Source organism: Tiliqua scincoides, chromosome 4 (assembly GCF_035046505.1).
Source record: "Tiliqua scincoides isolate rTilSci1 chromosome 4, rTilSci1.hap2, whole genome shotgun sequence".
NCBI lineage: Eukaryota > Metazoa > Chordata > Lepidosauria > Squamata > Scincidae > Tiliqua > Tiliqua scincoides.
Genome location: NC_089824.1, coordinates 27,060,644 through 27,081,390, shown reverse-complemented (window position 1 = coordinate 27,081,390; position 20,747 = coordinate 27,060,644). Strand labels below are relative to the sequence as shown.

The following is a 20,747-nucleotide window of genomic DNA, read 5'->3' as shown; positions in this document are numbered from 1 at the left end:
AAAAGTGAAAATTGGGGAAAAACCTGCCTCCTCCCCCAGCAGCTTGCCACCCCACCTTCTGCTGCCTCCCCCAGTCAGTGGCATAGCAAACACATCTATCTGCTACCTCGGGTAAAGAAGGTTTTGTAACCCGCATGATGTAATCAGATTTAATTAATTAAGTAAATAAGTAAAAAGTGTACCTGTTGCAATGACTCTGGGAGCAGCAGGACTCAGAAGGCCCCGCTGCTGGATAGAGTGCAGGTGCAGAAGCAGAAAATGATGAGACACAGACAGGCTTCTAAGTGAAGTCATGTGGGAGGAAGGCTGGAGTTGAAGAAGTCTCTCGCTCCGCCTCCAACCAGTCTCTTTTATTAGGTTTCAAACAGCACAGAATAAGCTGAGTTGCATTCAATTAAAAGATAAACATTAGTCAGCTCTAGCCTGACTAAGGCACATTTCTTGATAAGCCGGGCATCTTCAAGGTACAGTCTTTCATCCTGTTTACATAGGCACAAGGCAGTGAATCAAGGCTGTCTCAGAATGTGTGCTGAAAACAAAACTGTAGGTTGGCCTGCAGTATGGCCAAGGTTCACAAGCCTTTTTGCTACTATGCAATTTTCCCCACATGTACCCTTTTGTTAGAGACACTGAGCTGGAGTATAGAGGGATGGTTATTTTCCCCCTGCTAAATATATGAGGAGCACCACTTGAAAAAGTGCCTCTTTATCCAGTTAGAGGGGTAACTGTATTATGATACATAAAAATGAGAGCTGACTCATATTAACACCATATTGGTTCCATTCTGTATCATAACAACATCTCATTGGCTCTCAAAACAATCAATCTTCTAGGACAGTTTTGAGTTAAGGAAACCCACTTTTGGTTCCATAAAGCAGTTGTGTTTATTTTCTGGTTAACTGGCCATAACCTTTGACATAATACAGATTTTCCAAAGAGGTTTGTTTCACTGCATTCTGCATTAAATTACCTTTTCAATGATATATAACATGAAGGTATTATTCATACATTCTAAGGTTTTCACAATTGTGGACACTAGTGTCAAGCTCATCTTGTTGCCTCCTAAAGCTTGTTGCCCGGCACAACTGCTACCCCCTGCACACCCTTAGCTATACCACTGAACTCAAGTATCTACGGTAACCGAGTGTGGCTACATAGTCCATGATCCTCACACTGTAGAAGAGTTGATTATATCCCTTGGAACAGCCCATACAGATTTTTCCTTGGCACTCAGTGCTCACCAACTGCTAATTTTTAGTTTTAGTTTTAGAAAATTCCCTAAATTCAGAGTTCAGTTTCTATTAATACTTCCTTAAATATCTGTGTTCTAGCAAAGCTCTTAAGAGTTTATTATCAGCTGCCTACTGTTAACATTTCTGCTGTTAACATTTCCCTCTCCTTTTCATTTGATTATCCTGCCAGGGATCTATGCTTTCTCACCTTCAGCTTTTAATATAGGTAAATTTTCACATTCGTGCATATCATGCTGATTCTCAGTGGAATGAACATACTGCCTCAACTGAAAAGAACTAGGAGTGCCTGTGGTGATGTCAAGTGGTACAAATCAGTAGATTAAAATGTATGATGGCTGCCAAACATTCGCTTGTAGTGCCATCCTATAAGCACTTTCCTGGGAATAAGCCCCATTAAACACAGTGGGACTTGCTTCTGTAGGATTGCGCTGTTGATGATGCAGTTTTTCCAGTGGTGAACAAGCATTTGGGCTTGCCCTGGATTAAGATTTTGGCAAGATAGTTCAGAGATAAAGAACTTTATGCTTTCTTAAGTGCCTTTCCCCTTCTGACCTAACTTAGTGCTAGTTATCAGGGATGTGCCGATCCATTCGAGTTCTGAGTCCCCACCCTCTTTGACTCGATTCATGCGCAAGTCTTAACGCGTGTCCTTCGGAACTCAGTAGGAGTATTTTTGGGACTTTGTTTGACTTTGAGTCAGAATCTTTTTGGTAAACGAGTTCAGGCGTGGCTCCTCAGAAAAAGTGGAACTGCTGGCGGGGTGTGTGTGTTGGAGTTCTCATTTAACGCTCCCCTGATATCCCCATCCCATCTGTTAACAAAAAGCTCTGCTGTTCTTCAAGTGAGTGCAGCAGTGCAGAAAGCACCGAGTTTCTGAGTCTCCACTTGTTCTTGAGGAAAAACTCCCAAGTCACTTCTGGCTCCAAAACATGCCTCTCAATTTCAGTGGAGTCCAGGAAACACGTTTGGCAACTTGAGTCCGAGTCTTACGAATCAAGTCGCCTATCCCTGTGAGTTATAGATTGGTGCTGAATCCAGGGGTGTTGACCAAAGGTTAGTCCAGAAGGCTAAAATAGTGATACGACACTGAATCTTGCAGTAAGCATTATTCATTATTTTCCCTGCTTTCATAGTATCAGATGACAAGTTATGTCTGGGAAAAAACCTAGATGCAATAGGTTTTTGCCATTTATTACTTTTTAAATTCACAGGATTACATAATTTATTGGGCCATAATTGGGCCCAATACATACATACATAATTGGGCCATTTCTGCCCAATGCTGCATATAAGCAACAGGGATCAAATGTGTGCACCTTTGGGCTGGGCAGAAATGGGTTAATGGAAATTGGGTGACTGGGCTGATGAAAGAAAAAAAATAATCTTAGATACTTGGAATAAGTTAATGCCATTTCTTGCACTGCATTATAACAGATCACTGGAGTGCTGCTTTATAGTAACATGGTTAATGCAACATTTAATGGATTGTAGTTTCGCAAAAAAATTCTTGAAGAGACTGTGATGGAGGGTTTATTATTACATATGTGGTTCTGAGTACTGGTCTGAGCTTTATTGTCAACATGTACTGTAAAAGAAAATGAAGACATTTAGAGTTCTCTTTAGGGCTCCTAAAGAGGGAACTGAAGGAAGCGACTCCTCACTACATAACTATGTGTGTCCCCCCAAAGGGAAATTATTGTATCAGGGGACTTCCCAGAACAGGATAGTATGAGCCAGGTAGGGCTGCAGGGGGAAGGAAGTATCAACAAAAATCACCCTATTCCTTGTACAAAACAGAAGTGGTTTCTACCACAGAGAAGCCACTTAGGATCCAATTCAATATGATACTGGTGGAGGCTTCCACTGTGCCATGAACCAGGTTTTCTCCAGCTCAATTCAAACTTTGCATCAAACCATAGTTTGTGCTAACCATAGTTAAAATGCCACCCATGGTTTGAACTTCAAACTGTAAAGCAAGCAAACTATGTTTTCAGTGACTGTGTCTTGTCTGACAATTTTATTTCCATGTTGGCCATAGGTGATGACAGAAGTACCATAATTCAATGCTTAAAATGATTACCAGAACCCATTAGTCTATTTCAGTGATTAAGAGAGAGACCAATCAAGACCAGTCATCACAGCTGTCAGCATTACAAATCATAACATGAGATGCAATAAAAGCAGAACAAGATAGCAACATGCCTTGGCATTGTCTGACCTGGATAACATTTCCTGACATCTGTGTGCTCACAGCCAACCTTTTGAAGCAAATTTTGGCTTAGAAATGCATGTTTCTTTCATTTTCATCTTGTCAGCTTCATAAATTCACTCCAACCTCATTGGTGCAAAAGCCTCTGCAGGTGGAAGAACAGTCATAACTACAATTTGTTCATTCAGACATTACATCACACTGTAGTTGACACATTCATGCCAAATCTGTTTCAAACTATGGTTTCTGATTCTGGTTTGCTGGCTGATTGCAAACCATGGCTTGTAAATTTAGGTCTCTCACTAAACTATAGGTTAACTTCTGCAACCACAGTTTGGCATTATGTCTGAACTGGGCCTTTTGAGTCCAGATGGTTTAGGTAAACAACCCAAACCAGATTTTCTTAAAGCTACTGTTGCTGAAAACATGTTGGGATTTCCCCTCCCCCTTTAATAAACATTCTCTGTACCTATTTGCATATTTTTCAAATATAATCCATTTCAATTGGTGTATTGTTATACAGTGGATCCCCAGTATCCGCAAGCCCAATTTTGGCATTTTGTCTTTAAAGGAATATAAAATCGGACCATGGTATCCACTGGCACCAGTGGTGAGTCAGAATTTGTGGATATCGGATCCTGTGACAGTATACCAGCCATGATGTTATAAAAGCTGTTAATATTTAATGTGCTTCCCTAGGAGGTATAACAGTTGTCATTGTGTGTCATGTCTCCCCCGCCCCCGCCCCAGGCTATACATATGTGAGTACTTGGACAAGAATCCTGCCAAATATTCTTGGCAAAACTTTCCAGTGAAAAAATTGATAGTTGTGTTGCAGAACCTTACTTCTTAGAACAGACTTTTTAAAAAATACCAAATTGCATGAGTGGATTAGGGTTTAGACAAATATTCCTGACAAATCTAAGTAACAAATAAACAAAATATTGTTTATCTGTTCTATTGTGTGGAGAAAGGGCAATCACTATCTAGACATTTAATGACCAAAATTGGGTCAGGGAACACTTTTTCACTGAAAATTTCAGATATATGCAGTGGGAACAGCAGTACCGAACAACATAACATCTTTCTTAAAGCTGTAATTAAATGATTCAAAGTTACAATATGATTGACCAATGAAATTAATTATGGCTTCCCACAGATATAATGGATGATCTTTTGCTCTGTTCAGGAAGGGGTAATGGTATATTTTTACCCTCATCCTATGTCAAGCCCCAATTGCCCCTTTGGGGCTTCTCGGATAGTTTGCATTGGTATATGTGAGCTGTGAACAACATTGTTCCAGTCGTTTGTTAAGAAACTGGCAGGCAAGCCTCATAACAGTTTGGCCTTTTGCTTTATTGTTTCCAAAGTAGGAGAGAGACAGCAGCTATGATTCTGCATCTGGGAAGAAGATAATAATCTGTCCATTGTGGAAATTGTATAGCGGAAATTATAAAGAGCCCCAGTGATTAGCAGATGCCTCTATCATCTTGGTAGATCATGTCCTGAAATCCAAGTGGGAGCTACATACATCTGGATGGTGGAGAGAGGACAAACTATTCTTCCAGGAACTATGCACTAAATGCACATGCATTTCACATGTGTTTAACATCATTGGTGTCCTAGATGTATTGTACTTTTGAACTGCATATTACAGATTTTTCATAACTATTTCTCACTGTGTCTTGTTGAGGAGACAGAATGATCTCACTTTACACTGTCTTATAGGGAGGTGGCACATAGTCTAGAGAACAATGGGTTTTATAGAGGGAGCCTGAAAGAAGATCCTGGGAGTCTATGCAATCTGTTGCTCTAATAGTATGATTTTCAACCTATTTGACTCCTAGGTTGGAAGCCACACATACTATAGCCTGAGAGTGTGAATAAAAGGATGTGGAGAAACACCAATAAAGTCTTTATATTTGCTTTGCTTTCAATTGTCACTTTGATCTACACCATTTTGACTAATAGTAACTCTCATTCCAGCATCTCAGTTTCAAGACCCCCCAACATCAACACCACTTTTCTTTTTAAATGCTCTTCTTTCATTGGGAAATGGGTAGGTCTGATATGTTATGTGGCCAGACTTGCCAGATTGTTTTCTGTGGTTTGAAAACCGGTATGTCGAAGACTGAGTCTGGGCTTTGGCCTGGTGGGCGCAATAGGTTAGATACATAATTTTCAAAATGGATTCTGTCCCAAAGGGGTTTAAATCCTAGAAAAGCTAATTTTAGTCTATTAGGAAATTGGTCACTTGTAAACTGCTTGTCACAGTAGGTTCTAGTTGCAACATCTGCTTCTTCCAAGAAGAAAATCTGGAAATCATTTCACGGAGGTGGGTATGCATCATTTCCCCATGAGAATATTGTTCCCACAATGGTTCCTGTGCCAGAATTCCCATGAAACCAGATTCCAGAACACCAGCCGGGTAAAACAGCAAAAACGCACATGAGAGGCGGACAAAAAGTACTATGAGAGTCAAGTCAGAATCACTGTGGAAACAAAAGGGTCATCAGAGGCAGAAAAGGGGAGTTTTATTGCATGAAACTCTGGAATGCAGTTTCAATACCAGTATCACGGTCAACAAAAAAGATTTTCTTGGGAATAATATTACAAGAAAAGTCTCCTGATTGGGGAAAAAAAATGATTGTGTGAATAATGCTCCAAGCTTCTGCTTGTATAAGCTATCTCTTACATCAGACAAAATGAATTTGCATTGATATGTCCTCTGCAAGAGAATCACACTGTAAAATGTTACGATTAGGAATAAGCAATTCTATTTCTGCATTAATTAAACATTAGAGGTGCATCAATAGCATCCACTTACAAATGTACGTGGGTTCCAGTCCTGCTCTCGTCAGGCTCTTTTGCATGTGGCAAATGTATAGAGATGGAGAATGCAAGCCTCTCCATATGAGACACATCTGTAAAATTTAGTAGGGACATTCCTTTCTCAGGGCCCTGCAAACAATTAGTTGGAGATGTCAGCAACCAGGAGCACAGTCCAGGGAAGACAAAGTTTGGCTTCTAGATGTTACAGTCAAACAGACCAAGGATAGGTAGCAGAGTCCAAAGCAAGAGGTCAAATCCCAAAGACAGCAATCACAATCCAAAAGTTCCTGGGGCAAGTGATGGTCAAACTCCAAAAGGCAGCAGTTTGTGGAAGAACACACACAGGAGTTTCTAGAGGAATGACATTGTCTGACATGATGCTCACATAAGGGACCCAAGTCAGAGTCAGCCAATCTATAAGGCCATACAGGCCCCTGCTACCTCCCTATCTCACCTGGTCTAATGGGTTGCAGAGCTGCAACATGCCATTCTACAGTAGAAGAGCGGCAATGATCAGGCCAGTATTTCCCTCTGTCTGAGAGTTGCCCAGAGAGTAAGGTGCCCGATTATGCTGCCCAATTCCGGCTCACATTCCTGTACATCTGCAGATACCATTTGCTTGTTTGGTTGCATGCAAATTCACCCTTCATTTGGAACTCACCGAGTTGGCTTTTCAAAACCAAAAAGAGCAACGGCGGTCAACTCTTTGGGCAGGAATGCCACAAGTCCAAAGTTGGAGCTTACTGCTACTCGGGCACAGCACACACATGGTATGCTGTACTGTGGTGAGGTTCTACTGAACCAACCGACTAAACCGAAGAGAGCAGGCAACAAAGGAGAACCAAGCAGGAGTACAGGAAACTTGGCACACTACTATAGCAAGGCTTGGGGGGTGGGAATCCTCCTGCTCTTGTCCAGGCCAAGCCTTGACTGCCTAGTGCCTCTTTGCCCCCAATTGGCCAGCCATTGCCAAAACTACTCATTATTGCTCCTTATTTATCAACTTCCTACCGCTGAAAAACACATTGGGGCTTATAATGGTCACTTACATTCACCAAAGCTAGCAGAGCTGAACAGTTACACCAGGATGTAAATTCTGAATTTTTCACACAATGCTTGTTGACCATTATCTTGGAGGAATATTGCAGACTAGAAGTCCAGATTAACTCAGGCAACAGTCCTACGCATGCTTTCCTGGAAGTAAACCCCATTGAACACAATGGGATTTACTTCAGAGCAGACATGAACAGGTACACACTGCCAGGCTGTCTATTTAACACTGTTCCATTGCTTGCCATACAAGGGAGCTCCCATGTGGAATTCCAAAGCTGGTTAGGTTCACCTGATACAAATGTCTTTGCAAATCTTCACGCTGCAGTGCCAATACTCTAAAGAACCATGGAACTGTCAAGTACAAGAAAGAATAGCATAACTGTGTGGCAAAGATTGTTCTTGGCAGCTGGCTCACAGCTGCAGAACGTATTCCCGCAACCTCGATAGCTTGATCACAACGATAGCTGAACATCTGGTGATTCCCCCTCATTTTCCCCCTGCCCTTCAAATCCAGCAGACATTACATGTCTAAGCTATCTCACATGTCTTAAGTTCCTCTCCCTTCCTACCCCTGTGGAGGTTTTAATTTCTAATTGGCAGGAAGTGAAATCACCAAAGTGAGGAACTTGAGCAAAAAGAAGCAAGCCATCACCAACCCTTCCCCCCAAAAAGACACAGTTACAAAACAATTGGTTTTGAATGATGCAATGCAAAACAACATCTCCCTGGTGCATTCCTTATTATTGCTGCTGTGATAGGTGGTTGAGCCATGGAGCAGAGCCATGGAAAACAGGATGGCTGTTCTCACCAAAATAGGGAGTAGAGCCAAGTCAAATCCTATACATGGTGGCAGCACCAGCTGCAGAGGCTCCAAAATGGCTACCACTTTATCCAATGGCTATTTTGCCTGTGCAGGCTTGAGAACTTCCATGTCGGGCTGTGCAGCCCAACACAGAGGATAGGATCCCACTCCTTTTCCACCCCAGTTCCTCCCCCGCCCTCCCCCCACCCCTGCCCTAAAAGTCCTTATCACTGCCAGGAGCTCTTCCCTTGCCCTTCCCTTACTTTGGGCAGTGTCCATCTGGTTGGACTCAGCACCGACTGGAGCTGGGCTGGCACGTCGCTCACTACATGGAGGTTGCTATAAACATGCTTTACAGCACATGTACAACACCTGGCACTGGAGCTCAGCGCATTTGGTGGGCCGCTGTGAGATACAGGAAGCTGGACTAGATGGGCCTATGGCCTGATCCAGTGGGGCTGTTCTTATGTTCTTATGTTCTTATGTTCAGTACTCAGGGCCCTTAGGATTTAGCTCAAAGTTCTAGCACTTTTTAGAAGCAAAAGCACCAGAACACCACAAAACCTTGATATTAGTTTCCATTTTGCTAACCTGAAATAGCAAAGGTGACTTGAGGAAACCAAATCTGAATGGTTCAGTTAATTATTATAGGGGTGATCACATAAAAATACACCTGCCAAGGAAGCAAAATACATAAAGAGACCAACATCTGGAAAGAAAAACAGGGAAGAGTTTTTTAATGTCTCTGGAAGACATTGTACTCAGGCAGTAGCAGTGGTTCTGGTAGTTACATTATGCATTTCAGGTTAAACAAATATCTGTTAGAATTTAAGTCTGTCTGGCAGGATCAGTTCATGAACAGAAGGATCATTTTAGGATTTTTTTTTCCACCCCAGGTAGAAGCTTGTTTTCCTTCTCAAGGTGGAAAGGAACAGAGGAAAGGCAGAAGAAATGACATGAAATTGCAGGGGGCAGGCGGGCGCAGACACGTACAAGGGGAGAGAAAAGGTTTGCTTTGAAAGACAGAGCCAAAAGAGATGTTCCTTCCAAAGAGGGATAGTTGATGTGGAAATGAACCTTCCAGTCATGTACTAATTTCTCATTTAAGCATATCTCCAGAGCAAAAACCTGGCAGCCTGATACTAAATTCCCACATCCTTCTATTTTGTCTGCTTCATGCGCTAATCCCCATAAGTGGTAAATGATTTACTAGCAAAACATTATGAGACAGATTTAGTATTTTGGTTAATTATTTCTATTGTCAGTGCCAACAGGCCCCAAGCTTAATGAGCTCAACACTGCAAAAAAATGTATCCAATAGAATTTCTTGGGGAGCTCCTCAGCTCTCTGGAGTATTGCCAGCTAAATGAGAATAGAACAAAAGTGGACATCCCAAAGGGTTTGGAACAATATTGCTTCTTGAATGGTCCAAATACTTGAAATAAGTATTTTCTAAGGATAACATGAATAAATTGGAGGAGTGGCGAAACCATGAGTGCCACCCTGAGCACTTTGGAGGAAGGGAATGGGCGTAAATATGTGATAAGTAGAGGTAGATGAATTTTTTGTGTGTGGATTTCGTTGTTTTCCGAAGTTAGAAATTCAGAAAGCGATGTCGTGTTTTTATTCCAAGGGTGCATTTTTATAAATTGTAATTGCTTTAAAGGGTACTAGTAGGTGATATAGCCAGCGGTATAGTGTCAGCAGATGCAGCCACATGCATGCAGAGATGTTAGAAAATATGTAGAGGTGTTAGAGAATGCAGAAAGCAATGTTATGTGCATTACAATTACACTAATTTCAGTCTGCAGTGTGATTATAGCCTCACATAAAAGTATTCCTTGCATGTTTAGGGTGATAATCAGGAGGCAAATTCCTGTGACCGGGTAGCTGGGACTCCTCAGCCTGGGAAGGCAGCTCATCTGAGAGAAGGAAAACTCTGATCCCAAACCTCCACTGCCTTGTGGCTACATCCAGTTATGGAAAAGGCTTCAGAAGTCAACCTCGAGGCAAAATCCGGAGCCGGAGTCCCTGAGACAGTTCATGGCTGAACACAGTCACGTTCTGGCAACTCCTGCGACGCCGCTGGAACCAACTGTATTGGCCTCTGCCTTTCCATTGGACCATTTCAGCGACGTGGAGAGGGGGGATTTGCTGCATGGGTAACAGCCTATCCTCCATACCTACTTTACCCAGGCTTCGCGCACTGGAGAGGACACTCTGTTCCAGAACCTCTGGAACATTTAGAGCGTGACACCATAGTCTTCCGAGACTGAAGGATGGCAAAAACAAATTCCTGTGACATTTGTAAACTTGGGGGGTGGGAAGAGCACCCAAAAAGATGGGCAGCCCAATCCTATGCTTCCCAGTGCTGCAGGCTACTGAAATGGCACTGAAGGGGATATTTGTCCCCTTACCCCAAGTAATTTCCCAGGCCCCACAATGGCTCTTCTTGAATCTGTGCCAGTTAAGTAGCTGGTGCAGACTTGGAAGAGCCCCATGTTGGGCTTCTGAGCCCAACACAGGGGATAGGATGTGGCAGAAGTGGCCTCTGTTGGTCCCACCCCTCCCATGCCACTCCCATTCCACACTCTCTCTGCCCAGGAACACCTCACCCTGCCCCCTTCCCACAACCCTGCACTGCCAGGGGCTGACCTTCTCACCGACTGAGAATCAGGAAGGGACCTTCAATCAGGAAGGGAGGAGGGAGGAGGAGCCAGACAGGAGTATAAAGCTAGGTGGGCCATCGCGTGAGGCTCTCTGCAGACGCGTGTGGCCTCTGGGAACCAAGTGCCTCGGGAACTAAGTGCCAGGTAAGGCACAAGAGTTTAGCATCTGGGCGAGTTCAGCAGCAGGGCGAGGAGGCCAGGGCCCCAGACACTGCCCTTCCTCTTCCCTTGAGAAGAGGGCTGCTATCCAGTGTACGGTTTTTAAAAGGACCCCTAAATAAAACAACAACAACAACAACAAAAAAGCTATGCAGTCAGACAGCCAGCAGCAGGGTGGGGGCTATCCAGTGTTCTGCATTGAGTGCCACATGTATGATTATATGCCTCTGGGGCATAAGTCATGGGTGTGTCCTCGGTGCAAGGAGCTCCAGGGTCTCAGGGAACGTGTCCGCTCCCTTGAAGCCTTGGTGGCCGACCTGGAGAAGCGCAGGCAGCCAGAGGAGGACCGTGGGGAGACTTCCGCGGACGATCAGGCTTCGTCCCAACCTCAGGCGTGCAGCCCCTCGGCTGCCCGGGTGGGAAGTTTCGGGACTGGAGGACGTCATCCTGGAGAGGAGGAAAACAATCCCCTAGGGGGGACCCCTTCTCCAGGGGATGGGCCCGTATCCAAGCACACTCGGGATACTCCTCGGCGGGAGGGGCTTCTTGTAGTGGGGGATTCGATTATTAGAAACATAGAGAGGGGGGTTTGCGACGGATGTGAGGACCGCATGGTGACTTGCCTGCCTGGTGCGAAGGTTGCGGACATCACTTCTCGTCTAGACAGGCTAGTAGACAGTGCTGGGGGAGAGGTAGCAGCTGTGGTGCATGTTGGCACCAACGACGTGGGCAAGTGTAGCTGGGAGGTCCTGGAGGCCAAATTTAGACTTTTAGGCAGGAAGCTGAAAGCCAGGACCTCAAAGGTAGCGTTCTCTGAAGTGCTACCTGTTCCACGCGCAGGGCCAGCTAGGCAGGCGGAGATCAGGGGTCTCAATGCGTGGATGAGACGGTGGTGTAGGGAGGAGGGGTTTAGATTCGTTAGGCACTGGGGAACGTTTTGGGACAAGCGGGGCCTGTACAAGAGGGACGGGCTCCATTTGAACCAGAATGGAACCAGACTGCTGGCGCATAACATTAAAAAGGTGGCAGAGCAGCTTTTAAACTGATCCCTGGGGGAAGGCCGACAGGAGCCGAGGGGCATCCGGTTCGGGACTCCTCATCCCTATGGGATGAGGATGGGGAGGTTAGAGAACAACAAGACAAAGGCAGGGTAGGAGAAGAAATTGGGAAAGGTAGGGTGATGGGATGTGATAGACGGTTTGGCACAATGAGAGGATGCGGGGACAAAGGAGCGAATAAGCAGCCCATCCTGGGGCATTCCGTGTATAAATGCTTTTATGCGAATGCCCGAAGTCTACGAGCAAAGGTGGGAGAACTGGAATGTCTGGTGACAAGGGAAAATAATGACATAGTGGGCATAACGGAAACTTGGTGGAATGCGGAGAATCAGTGGGATACCGCAATCCTATAAACTCTACAGGAGGGACAGGCAGGGGCGTGTTGGAGGCGGGGTGGCCCTTTATGTTAAGGAAGGGATAGAATCCAGCAAAGTAGAGATTGAAGGTGGGTCCGACTCCACCGTAGAATCTCTGTGGGTTAAATTACCAGGCTTGTGCAGCGATGTAATACTGGGGGTGTGCTATCGTCCTCCAGACCAGAAATCAGATGGGGACCTTGAAATGAGGAAACAGATCAGGGAGGTGACAAGGAGGGACAGGGTTGTAATCATGGGGGACTTCAATTATCCTCATATTGACTGGGTCAATTTGTGTTCTGGTCACGATAAGGAAACCGGATTTCTTGACGTGCTAAATGACTGTGGCTTAGATCAGCTAGTCACGGAGCCCACCAGAGGAAAGGTGACTCTGGATTTAATTTTGTGCGGTACGCAGGACCTGGTTAGAGATGTAAACGTTACTGAGCCATTGGGGAACAGTGATCATGCTGCGATCCGTTTTGATGTGCACGTTGGGGGAAGAATACCAGGCAAATCTCTCACAAAAACCCTTGACTTCCGACGGGCGGACTTCCCTCAAATGAGGAGGCTGGTTAGAAGGAGGTTGAAAGGGAGGGTAAAAAGAGTCCAATCTCTCCAGAGTGCATGGAGGCTGCTTAAAACAACAGTAATAGAGGCCCAGCAGAGGTGTATACCGCAAAGAAAGAAGGGTTCCACTAAATCCAGGAGGGTGCCCGCATGGCTAACCAGCCAAGTTAGAGAGGCTGTGAAGGGCAAGGAAGCTTCCTTCCGTAAATGGAAGTCTTGCCCTAATGAGGAGAATAAAAAGGAACATAAACTGTGGCAAAAGAAATGTAAGAAGGTGATAGGGGAGGCCAAGCGAGACTATGAGGAACACATGGCCAGCAACATTAAGGGGAACAATAAAAGCTTCTTCAAATATGTTAGAAGCAGGAAACCCGCCAGAGATGCGGTTGGCCCTCTGGATGGTGAGGGAGGGAAAGGGGAGATAAAAGGAGACTTAGAGATGGCAGAGAAATTAAATGAGTTCTTTGCATCTGTCTTCACGGCAGAAGACCTCGGGCAGATACCGCTGCCCGAACGGCCCCTCCTGACCGAGGAGTTAAGTCAGATAGAGGTTAAAAGAGAAGATGTTTCAGACCTCATTGATAAATTAAAGATCAATAAGTCACCGGGCCCTGATGGCATCCACCCAAGAGTTATTAAGGAATTGAAGAATGAAGTTGCAGATCTCTTGACTAAGGTATGCAACTTGTCCCTCAAAACGGCCACGGTACCAGAAGATTGGAGGATAGCAAATGTCACGCCTATTTTTAAAAAGGGAAAGAGGGGGGACCCGGGAAACTATAGGCCGGTCAGCCTAACATCCATACCGGGTAAGATGGTGGAATGCCTCATCAAAGATAGGATCTCAAAACACATAGACGAACAGGCCTTGCTGAGGGAGAGTCAGCATGGCTTCTGTAAGGGTAAGTCTTGCCTCACGAACCTTATAGAATTCTTTGAAAAGGTCAACAGGCATGTGGATGCGGGAGAACCCGTGGACATTATATATCTGGACTTTCAGAAGGCGTTTGACATGGTCCCTCACCAAAGGCTACTGAAAAAACTCCACAGTCAGGGAATTAGAGGACAGGTCCTCTCGTGGATTGAGAACTGGTTGGAGGCCAGGAAGCAGAGAGTGGGTGTCAATGGGCAATTTTCACAATGGAGAGAGGTGAAAAGCGGTGTGCCCCAAGGATCTGTCCTGGGACCGGTGCTTTTCAACCTCTTCATAAATGACCTGGAGACAGGGTTGAGCAGTGAAGTGGCTAAGTTTGCAGACGACACCAAACTTTTCCGAGTGGTAAAGACCAGAAGTGATTGTGAGGAGCTCCAGAAGGACCTCTCCAGACTGGCAGAATGGGCAGCAAAATGGCAGATGCGCTTCAAAGTCAGTAAGTGTAAAGTCTTGCACATTGGGGCAAAAAATCAAAACTTCACATATAGGCTGATGGGTTCTGAGCTGTCTGTGACAGATCAGGAGAGAGATCTTGGGGTGGTGGTGGACAAGTCGATGAAAGTGTCGACCCAATGTGCGGCGGCAGTGAAGAAGGCCAATTCTATGCTTGGGATCATTAGGAAGGGTATTGAGAACAAAATGGCTAGTATTATAATGCCGTTGTACAAATCGATGGTAAGGCCACACCTGGAGTATTGTGTCCAGTTCTGGTCGCCACATCTCAAAAAAGACATAGTGGAAATGGAAAAGGTGCAAAAGAGAGCGACTAAGATGATTACGGGGCTGGGGCACCTTCCTTATGAGGAAAGGCTACGGCGTTTGGGCCTCTTCAGCCTAGAAAAGAGACGCTTGAGGGGGGACATGATTGAGACATACAAAATTATGCAGGGGATGGACAGAGTGGATAGGGAGATGCTCTTTACACTCTCACATAATACCAGAACCAGGGGACATCCACTAAAATTGAGTGTTGGGCGGGTTAGGACAGACAAAAGAAAATATTTCTTTACTCAGCGTGTGGTCGGTCTGTGGAACTCCTTTCCACAGGATGTGGTGCTGGCGTCTAGCCTAGACGCCTTTAAAAGGGGATTGGATGAGTTTCTGGAGGAAAAATCCATTATGGGGTACAAGCCATAATGTGTATGCGCAACCTCCTGATTTTAGGAATGGGTTAAGTCAGAATGCCAGATGTAGGGGAGGGCACCAGGATGAGGTCTCTTGTTATCTGGTGTGCTCCCTGGGGCATTTTGTGGGCCGCTATGAGATACAGGAAGCTGGACTAGATGGGCCTATGGCCTGATCCAGTGGGGCTGTTCTTATGTTCTTATGACTGTGGCCAGAGCTTCCTCTACAGTGCTGGTGGTCTTCCCCTGCAGGTGCCACAAATGTGCCTTATGGACGTTTGCAACACCCAGCCCCAGTAGTGGGCTGCAGCGCTGGTGCTAGAGCCTGACAGAATCGGGCCCCAAGTGCTTTACCATAGAAAAAAAATCTAATCTGCTACTAACCCAGAGGCTATGGAAACCTGAGATATCTGAAAGCTGGACAACAGGAATACATGAGTCTGGAAAGTTGTCCACTAGTCAGCCAAAGAAAAGGCAACACCCACCCACCCCCGTAATAAGAGGCATAGTGGGTCTGCCCAGTAAGGCTTCACTCTGCAAAGGGCTAATAATAATTTGTCTTAAAGATGCATGTTGAATAGTATCCAGAGTTACGCTGCCGTTCACAAAAGCTCCCACTGAAAATGCAGGAAAGGGGGCTGGACCCTTTGCTCAAATGGAGCACTCTTTTGATTCTTCAAGGGCACTTCCATGAATGGAAGCAGCCATGCTTTGTTTTTAATGTGCATTTCAGTACCATTATAATTTGTGTGGTGTTTTTTTTAATGTTTTGATGTAGAAGTAAATAAGTAATGTAAAACAAATAAGTCTCAGTTCAAAATAAAAGTAATTGTTTCAGTCTGGAACCACTGCTACTCATAGTCTGGATTGTTTCAACCCCAATGTGTATCCAATTTAAAAAAGAACTGGGGAGAGGACAAGGGAGCAGCCTTCCTCCTCTCTCCTCCTCTTCCTCCTCTCTCCTAAGGCCATGGTGTAGTACACATCCTGCTGGGAAGCACCAGCCTTGACAGGTTCTTCAGCTGGCAGGATATAGTCATCTGTGCAGAAGCAGTCCTACACATGCGATCACACTGAACACATTTGGAGAACAGCACTTACAGAGTAAGCACAAACCACAATTGTCAACTGGAACACTATTTAGGACCTAAATACCTGAAGGACTGTCTCTCTCCATGTACCTGCCTGCCCACTTTAAAAAAAAAAATCTAGGGAAACTCTGTTGTAGTCTCTGTCACCATTGTAAATGTGACAATAAACCATCACAGGGCCTTTTCTGCTGTGGCACCTGGTCTTCCGGTGGAGGTTTGATCTGCTCTTCACTGCTGTCAGGTCAGAGGAGGAGCCAAGAGAGTTTGATTTGGCCCTAGACTTTCTTCGGTTGGTTTTTGATGGTTTGTTTTCTGACTCTACAGAGCTGTTGGTTGCTTATTGTTTTGTTTTTGGAGGCTGATTAATTTGTTTATTGTTTTAATATTATTTGATCCATTAGATTTCATTTTGTTACTTTCTTACTCCCTTGTGGGATAGGAAAAAATAGGGCACCAATTAAAATAAACACAATGTTTTTGTTGCTGCTGGGGAGGGTTGAGACACACAACTGCGTCTCAGGGTATGTGCCACAGCTACCTTGCTTTGAAGCTAAGGAGTTCCAGGTCTGGTTAGTACCTGGATGGGTGACTGCCTAGAAAAAAAAATGTAATAAATAATTTGGGAGTCCAGGTTTTCTGGGTGGGTCCTGAGTCAGTAAGTTAAAAGAAAGAAGGTGAGGCCTTGTTCTCATACTAGAGTCATATCTGGAGGTCTTCTTAATAATTGCACCCAGGTCAAAGGAGAGTCATACTTCCTGTTGGCCTGTTGGCCTTCTGCCATGGGGCGAAGTAGCTTTGTTATCCATCAGGTTTTTAATTTACCAATCTTGGAAAATGTATTGGGGTCCATTTCCTAATGAGGAGCACTTTTTCCTCTATCTGTTGCTGCAGTTATGTATTTATTGCTATAATATATATAATAATATAATAGCAATTTTTAAAATTTGATGTTAAATGTTATCCACCTTGAGCACTACAGGATGGAAAAGCAGGCTCCCTGTAAATATTTCAAATAAAAAAACAAATATATAATTCCCTCATCCCTCTGAAAAACAGAAGGACTGGAAAAAACCATCAAAGTGATATGCAATAATTGGAAACAGTAGAATACTGAGACACAGATTGGGTCTATAAGGAAGGAAGTTCCAGATAAATGACAGGGCATGTTTACTCAGGAGTAAATCTCACCACAGCTCACTCCCTTGTAACTCTTTCTAGGACTATAGCTTTAGGCAACCAAGAGGGGATAGTGGCTAGTGTTGAACTGAAATAAGGGAGATCCAGCTTCAAATCCCCTCTCCATTACAATGCCCATTGGGTGATGTAGGGACATTCACCATCCCTCATCATCACTAACCTGCTTCACAAGGGTCTTGTAATAAAAGGGAGAGGAAACTGTGTTTAGATTGTGAGCCCTCTGGGGACAGGAAACCAGGGGACATCCACTAAAATTGAGTGTTGGGAGAGTTAGAACAGACAAAAGAAAGCATTTTGTTACTCAGCCTGTCATTAATCTGTGGAACTCCTTGCCACAAGATGTGGTGATGGCACTTGGCCTGGATCCCTTTAAAAGGGGGCCTGGACAGATTTCTGGAGGAAAAGTCCATCCCAGGTTAGAAAAATCCATCCCAGGTTAGAAGCCCTGACTGACATGTGCAGCCTCCTGGTTTCAGAAGTGGGCCACCTCAGAATGCCAGGTGCAAGGGCGGGCACCCGGATGCAGCTCTCTTGTGTGCTCCTGGGGCATCTGGTGGGCCACCAGAGGCTGGATGGGCCTGACCCAGCAGGACTGTCCTGATGACAGATTCCTGGGCTTCATCTGCCAGGCTCTCTCTCGCTCCCACCCCCCTTGCAGTGCCACAGCCAGGTGAAGGCTGGAGAGGTCAGGCAAGGCTTGCCACAGGAGAGGGGAGCGCATTCCAGCTCAGGAGCCTGACGCGGCCGCCCCGCGCCGGCGATTGGCTCTTCCTTGGCGCCCGCAAGGCAGGCGGAGGCGCGCGACCCAGTGCGGGGTCCGCCAGGAGCGCAGCGAAGGGTCTGTGAGCGAGCCTCAGGTGGGACACCCCTCTGCAGAGCGACCGGAGCTGTGCCCTCCTCCAGGCTTTCCTGCGGCCCCTTTAACAGCGACGGGGAGCCGCCCACACACCAGAGCTCTTCCAGGGACCGAAGGGCGAGACGCCGGAGCCTCGTTCCCAGGAAAGCGCGGCCCGAGAGTGGCTGGAGCGTGTAAGTCTTGCAAGGATGCGGTGGATCCTGCAGCACGCGGAGTTGTAGCCTCAGCGAGTCTTGCGACCATTCAGAGCCAAAGGCGGGAGCCCTGCAGGAGGGGGGCATGTGCAGCTCACTGGTCGAGCTTTGTGGCTAAGCTGACTTGCGGTGTGCGCGTGCCCAAAGGAACAGCCTTGGCAGAAGCCAGGAAACTGCCTGATTGCTGTAAGCCGGGTTGGCTTTTGCTATAGCCTCCCTTTTCTCAGGGCACGCAGAGTGGGCATACGCAGGGCCATCTGGCCGTGGGGCCTGAGCCAAGCAGTGTGCCCCCTATTATGGCTCTCTCTGTGTGTATTCCTTTATTGACATCTTAAATGTACTAGTATATTTAAATAACTATAATCCATAGTCCTGGCAACAGCCAGGACACTGAAATATTACCCCCCCCCCCCCCGCACAACTTTGGCCCAGCCTCCTAGGAGGGATCTCTCTCTCATTTGGTAAATATACAATCAGAGGAGGCTGCATGCAACAGGACTTCAGTCTGTGGGAGTCCTTGATGCAGACTGGTATGTAAAAGGCATAGGAGGTGGCAGATTACAAGAACATTATTTTTAACATAGGGCAAAACTCCATCTGCTGCCTTCTTTGCCTGAAGGCTCAATCTCACTTACCTGAGAGTAAGTCCTATTAATGAATGGAACTTACATCTTGAGTAGACATGTGTGGGATTGTCTCTCTTCTCTGACTCCACTCAGTCTCCATGCTCTACTACAGAAGCCAGCACAGACCAGTCCCAGCCTTTCCTGGAGCTTCTTTCACGGCTTCTGAAACAGTTTCGTTTGCTTGTGGCAGAAGAAGAGTAGTGAGGTGCAACACTCTGTGGGACCCCTTCAAGTGCGGGGCCCAGGCGGCCGCCCTAGTTGCCCCCTTCAAGGGATGTGCCTGGACATGTGCCATGGGAACTAAAACAACATGGTTTGTTTTTATTTTCCCTTCTTGAAAATAAGATAACCATCACACACTCACACACTTCAGCTTATAGCCTTTGTGCAGAATAAACTTTCCAAACTCTAAATAATTAGAGAAAATATCTTAGTTTTGTACAAGTGGGTGCAATTTGTTTTCCATTTTTTACATTCATTCTTACATTTGCTTGAATTTACCTTCCTAAAAGCCTCCTAAAAGTTTTTGGGGGCTGCATTCATTGGATCAGGACCATTCTGGTGTCTTTGGATTCCCCTCAGCCTGCCCTTTCCGAAGGACTATGGCAAGTTTGCCTACTCACGAGTAAACATGCAATACGGCTCACTTTCCATAGAGATCCATGCATTTTTTTGTTCTCCAGTCTTTTGGCCATAACTTTTGATAGAAAGGAGATATTTCATTCTGGTTTTTTGCATTGCCTTCTGCTCAAAATTCTGCATCCAACGGTATATAATATGATGGGGTTACTCCTAACCACTGCGATTTTAGCACATCACCCTGCCCAGTGCGCGTCACCCCCCCGTGCGCGTCACCCCGTGCAGCCCGCACCCTCCACGGCCCACTAGCGATGCCACTGACTGGCGGCAAAACTACCCACAGAAAACTGCAACAATCTTTGTACAAAAGCATCTGTATGAACATTGAAACAGTTTTCCAAGGTTTATTTGGAAACTAGGATCAGTTTTGAAACAGAGCAGGCTGATGTAGGTGTCAGAATAAAATAACTGGTGTGCAGCTCTAGACACCCAGTTCCAAATCAAGATTTTATGGAATAAAGTATTATTCACATAATATGTGTTGATAAACCCAGGAAATGTGTGTCAGTACAAGTTACATAGAGCAGTGGTTCTCACATTTTTAGCACTGGGACCCACTTTTTAGAATGAGAATCTGTCAGGACCTGCCAGAAGTGATGTCATGATCAGAAGCGACATTATCAAGCAGAAACATTTTTAACAATCCTCAGCTGCAATCCCACCAACACATACCCAGGAGTAAGCCCCACTGACATATCATCGTTAAAAGCATATACAGAGTAGCCTGTTAAAAGTACAGATCTGTAACATTTTCCCAAATGCAGTCACATACCATGATAGCATCAAGTATAATATATTAAAAATAAAATATTGAAATGAATGGGGACCCACCTAAAATTGGTTCGTGACCCACCTAGTGGGTCCCGACCCACAGTTTGAGAAACACTGACATAGAGAAAATGAACTCCTCGTCCAAAAAGTTTAACTTGGAGATAGAAAAGAACTGGCAGAACCTGAAATGCAGCAGAAAGGTGACGATATAAGCAGAGATTTTAGTCTGTAATTTTGTTGGGATGTTACTGAAGAGTTGATAATAGAGCTGTTAATTGAGATGCTAAGCAGAATTGTATTCAGCCAGCCAAAACGAGCAAATATGTAGAAACTTCATGCTTTTTGGACTGCCGT

The 20,747-nt window shown here is 45.3% G+C and overlaps 1 protein-coding gene across 1 annotated transcript in view; it reads left to right on the top strand.

The window, feature by feature from the left end:
* Positions 1-18,092: 18,092 nt before the first annotated feature.
* The window catches only part of CPQ (carboxypeptidase Q), a 177,929-nt gene continuing 175,274 nt past the window's right edge, over positions 18,093-20,747 (top strand). Inside the window, exon 1 of the mRNA XM_066626491.1 lies at positions 18,093-18,336. The gene's annotated coding sequence lies outside the window, so the exon portion shown is untranslated. The remainder of the gene's footprint in view (positions 18,337-20,747) is intronic.